Here is a 5,347-nt window from a genome sequence, read left to right as displayed (position 1 = left end):
CTTGACCCAGTCTTGCTCCTCCTTGCTTTCAAATTGCAACATATTGTATAGCATTAAACTGCAACCTTCAGTTAATAAATTAAAAAAGGAAACCATAGATGACAACTCACATTCTGCCAGCCTCCAGTTCTGCTGTGAGTCTCTGCAGCGTGGTCTTAGCTGCCTGGGTCTGTCTGCAGTAATCGTTCACCAGCTGCAGCTGGGCCTCTTTGCTCTGGATGACAGCAGCTGCATCCTGAGCAGCGGTACTCCACTGGTCCTCCAGCTGCTCCACAGCATCCTTGTTCTCAGCATCAGCTCCTCTCAGCTGAGAGAGCAGTGACACCTGTGCCTGGGCGGTCTCTTTGCACTCCTGTAACTCAGCAGGCAGAGGTAAACATAATTATTAAAATCCTGTGGTTTGAATGAAAATGTTAGTGTGACCATGAGGTTTTAATGTGTTTAGTAATAATCCCTGGCTTAGTTCAACTGTTTATTATTTGGACAAATGTTCTTTGGAACAGGCTGGCAGAGAGGAGCATTAGAGACGACCAATTTAGGATGTACTTTGGCATTGTTACCCATCCTGCTGTCCAACTCCACCAGTATCTATAAATCTGCTACCATAAATCTTTTTTTTTTGATTATCTAGTGAGTAATGCACACTGTCATTTTGAATCTCACCTGAACCTCCTCCAGCTGCTTAGCCATCGCCGTTGGGTTGAGCTCAGCTGGGTAGTTTTTGCAGCTCAGGACTTTAGACACAAGCCTTCTTAGACGGTTGTCCAGATCACTGGCGGATGTTATCAGAGCCTCTGGAGCATCTTCCAACTGTTTACACAGAAGCACATAAGATCCATGAGTTAAAAAAATCCAGTGGAGGCCTAAAAAGGTTTTTTTGTGAGGCCCTAGCATGATCAATACAAAAAGCAATGTGGATTTAGTCTGTTTAGCCCATTTAGGGCACATGCACAAAACTAATTGTATCTTAGTTAGACAGGTTTTCTAAAAAGTATACCTTGCATGTAAAGCCTGTATGTGCAAGTTTTGACAAATTCTATCTATGGGGACTCCTAGTGGCAGATTAAAAAAAGACACTGTGGCACACAGTAATAATAATACCTCAATGAGTTGACTGCTGGGTCCTGTCCCAGAGAGCAGCTGTATTTCACGGAAGATGTTCCTCATGGCTGATCCCTCTGGTTCCTCCAGGAGAAGCTCCTCAGTCTGCACGACACTTGCTTCTGCTTGAGCTTCGTTTTCCCGAGAGGGCAATCCTTCCACCAGAGTTACCTCCCCCCGGACAACGTCAGTTGAAGATTTCTCAACCGCCTGCAGTGATGCAGGTGGTATCTTGTCAGCGCTGCACACCTCCTCCCACTGCGGAAACAAAACACCACGTTCCTGCATTAATGCAGGAAAAATGCTGACTGGGCTAAGAAAATAACTCTGTCACTCTTTGTGGAACAAGTCTATTCTCATTTTTTGAATACTATGTTTTTCTCTGGAAGGTCACCAAGCCTGACTGTCTTTGATTGTCAGTGATAACATTTATAAGGAGGCTCATGTTACAACCCTGAGGCACTGAATACGTTGACAGCACAGGTGTAAATGTCTTTGCTTTCCATGTAATGCTAATAAAATGTAGCGGTGCATGCCACTTGTACAGCCCTTAATATGAGGAACTAAAGAATTGAAAGCTTTTACAGGTACTTTTAAAGGTACATTGTTAAGACATCAATACACCTGTAAAGAATGTTGGAGCAGGTCCAAACAGGTAAATGCAAGAAACCGAGCCAATTAGAGGCTTTATATATCTATAAAACTGCCCTGGAGCAAGAAATACTTGATATTCATCTTCCATTTCACTGGATATTTTTTTCTCTCACTCTGTCTACTCAACTTGTCTTTGAGTATGTAATATAATCTTCTATTTTAGTTACAAAAGTATGCTGCATTGTTTAACTGACATTTCCTGGAGGGGGAAAAAATAAAGATTAAGAGGAGAAGTGGTTGTCCATTTCTCTGTTACAGTGAAACATTTGACTTGAGTAGGTAAACCAGTGATGATGCATGCGGTATCAAACAGGACAGATAATGAACATGCATCATAGTGGTGAGTTAATTATGTTTCATTAGTTTCACAAGAGTTTCTTTGGACCGTATTCCATTTGGAATTAACATACTGTGCCAAAATGTACAAGTTGATCCCCATAAAACAAACTAAAGATAGTAGCCTCAATGTGAATAGTTCAAAGAGTAATTTCACTTTTTCAATAATACAGCAGATAAGTACGCTAATGTGTCTCACCTGTTGATTATCAGTTCTCTGCAGCCTCACTTCACCAGCGCCAGCCCCTGAGAGTGGAACATTTTGTGTTTCTACACTGACCTTCCTTTCCCTTTCCTCTTTCTGAATGGTTTTCTTCTTCCCCTCCTTCTGTTCTTCCTTCTTAATTTCCTTTGCATCTGTTGTGTGTCTCTCCATTAGGGGGCTAGGTACCACACTGGGTTCAGACAGGGGTTCTGTAAAGCTCTTTTGCACTTCTACTCTGGTCATCTTAACTGAAGACTTGCCAGGCTGAAGGTCAGTGGTGGTAACCTTTTTGCTTTCTGAAACTGTCTCAAACTGAATACTTGATTCAATACTTGGTTCCTTTGCTGTTGTGACAGTTTTGTGTTCATGTACACTCATTTGGATGTTTCCCTTTTTAGAAGACTTTTCATCCAGGCTCAGAGGTGAATCATGCATGTCTTTTGCAGACACTTTAACAAGCACTTCTTGCAAATCAAGATCCTTGACCTCTTTGGGCATTTCCTTAGTCTTCACTTCGACCTTGCTCATCTTGACCTTTGTCTTTTCTGTGGCAGCAAGTTCTGGAGAAGGTATAAGACACTTTATTTTTGTAGGGGAAAGCTCTCTTTTTTCCACAACAGTAATTTCAGTTGGTGCTGTTACCACATCGAGAGTTGAAGATGACTTCTGACTGTCAGGTTTTTCTTTGGTTTGAGTCAGCTCTGTGGAAGTAAGATCTGGGGAAGGTTTCAGACCCTTCGACTCTCGTTTGGTTAGTGTAAGTTTATCTTCCTCCACAAGAGTAGTTTCAGTTGTTGCTGTGACCACCTCTTGAGTTGAAGAAAACTTCTGACTGTCAGGCTCTTCCTTGGTCTTTGTCAGCTCTGTGGTAGCATGTTCTGGGAAATGTTCAAGACCCTTTGACTTAATTTTGGTTGGTGAAGGATAAGGTTTTTCCACAACAGCAATTTCAGTTGGTGTTGCTACCACAACTAGATTTGAAGATGACTTCTGACTCTCAGGTTTTTCTTTGGTTTGAGTCAGCTTTGTGGTAGTCACATCTGGGGAATGTTCAAGACCCTCTGACTTCATTTTGGTTGGTGAAGGATAAGGTTTTTCCACAACAGTAATTGCAGTTGGTGCTGTTACCACAACTAGATTTGAAGATGGCTTCTGACTCTCAAGTTTTACTTTGGTCTGAGTCAGCTCTGTGGTAGCAAGATCTGGGGAAAGTTCAAGACCCATTGACTTTCTTTTGGTTGGTGAAAGTTTATCTTCTTCCACAAGAGTAGCTTCAGTTGTTGCTGTGACCACCCCTGGAGTTGAAGATGGTTTCTGACTGTCAGGCTCTTCCTTGATCTGTAGCATGTTCTGGGGAATGTTTCAAACCCTTTGACTTTATTTCGATAGATGAAAGATCTCCTTTCTCCAAGATAGTAATTTTAGCTGTTGTTGCTGTGACCACCTCTGGTGTTGAAGATGGCTTCTGACTGTCAATTTTTTCTTTGGTTTGAGTTTTGGTAGTAACATCTGAGGAATGTTCAAGCCCCTTTGACTTTCTTTTGGTTGGAGTGAGTGTATCTTCTTCAACAAGAGTAGTTTCAGTTGTTGCTGTGACCACCTCTGGTGTTGAAGATGGCTTCTGACTGTCAGGCTCTTCCTTGGTCTTTGTCAGCTCTGTGGTAGCATGTTCTGGGGAATGTTTCAAACCCTTTGACTTTATTTCGATAGATGAAAGATCTCCTTTCTCCAAGATAGTCATTTGAGCTGTTGCTGTGACCACCTCTGGTGTTGAAGATGGCTTCTGACTGTCAATTTTTTCTTTGGTTTGAGTCAGCTTTGTGGTAGTAACATCTGAGGAATGTTCAAGCCCCTTTGACTTTCTTTTGGTTGGAGTGAGTGTATCTTCTTCAACAAGAGTAGTTTCAGTTGTTGTTGTTGTGACCACCTTTTGAGTTGAAGATAGCTTCTGACTGTCAGGCTCTTCCTTGGTCTTTGTCGGCTCTCTGGTAGCATGTTCTGGGGAATGTTTCAAACCCTTTGACTTTATTTCGGTAGATGAAAGATCTCCTTTCTCCAAGATAGTCATTTGAGCTGTTGCTGTGACCACCTCTGGTGTTGAAGATGGCTTCTGACTGTCAATTTTTTCTTTGGTTTGAGTCAGCTTTGTGGTAGTCACATCTGGGGAATGTTCAAGACCCTCTGACTTCATTTTGGTTGGTGAAGGATAAGGTTTTTCCACAACAGTAATTTCAGTTGGTGCTGTTACCACAACTAGATTTGAAGATGGCTTCTGACTCTCAAGTTTTACTTTGGTCTGAGTCAGCTTTGTGGTAGTCACATCTGGGGAAAGTTCAAGACCCATTGACTTTCTTTTGGTTGGTGAAAGTTTATCTTCTTCCACAAGAGTAGTTTCAATTGTTGCCGTGACAACCTCTGGAGTTAAAGATGGTTTCTGACTGTCAGGCTCTTCCTTGGTCTTTGTCGGCTCTGTGGTAGCATGTTCTGGGGAATGTTTCAAACCCTTTGACTTTATTTCGGTAGATGAAAGATCTCCTTTCTCCAAGATAGTAATTTGAGCTGTTGCTGTGACCACCTCTGGTGTTGAAGATGGCTTCTGACTGTCAATTTTTTCTTTGGTTTGAGTCAGCTTTGTGGTAGTCACATCTGGGGAATGTTCAAGACCCTCTGACTTCATTTTGGTTGGTGAAGGATAAGGTTTTTCCACAACAGTAATTGCAGTTGGTGCTGTTACCACAACTAGATTTGAAGATGGCTTCTGACTCTCAAGTTTTACTTTGGTCTGAGTCAGCTCTGTGGTAGCAAGATCTGGGGAAAGTTCAAGACCCATTGACTTTCTTTTGGTTGGTGAAAGTTTATCTTCTTCCACAAGAGTAGCTTCAGTTGTTGCTGTGACCACCCCTGGAGTTGAAGATGGTTTCTGACTGTCAATTTTTTCTTTGGTCTGAGTCAGCTTTGTGGTAGTCACATCTGGGGAACGTTCAAGACCCTTTGACTTTATTTTTGTAGAGGAAAGCTCTCTTTTTTCGACAAGAGTAGTTTCAATTGTTG

The sequence above is a fragment of the Anoplopoma fimbria genome, chromosome 15 (genome assembly GCF_027596085.1).
Source record: "Anoplopoma fimbria isolate UVic2021 breed Golden Eagle Sablefish chromosome 15, Afim_UVic_2022, whole genome shotgun sequence".
NCBI classification, from domain to species: domain Eukaryota; kingdom Metazoa; phylum Chordata; class Actinopteri; order Perciformes; family Anoplopomatidae; genus Anoplopoma; species Anoplopoma fimbria.
Note: the sequence above shows the minus strand (reverse complement) of the source record.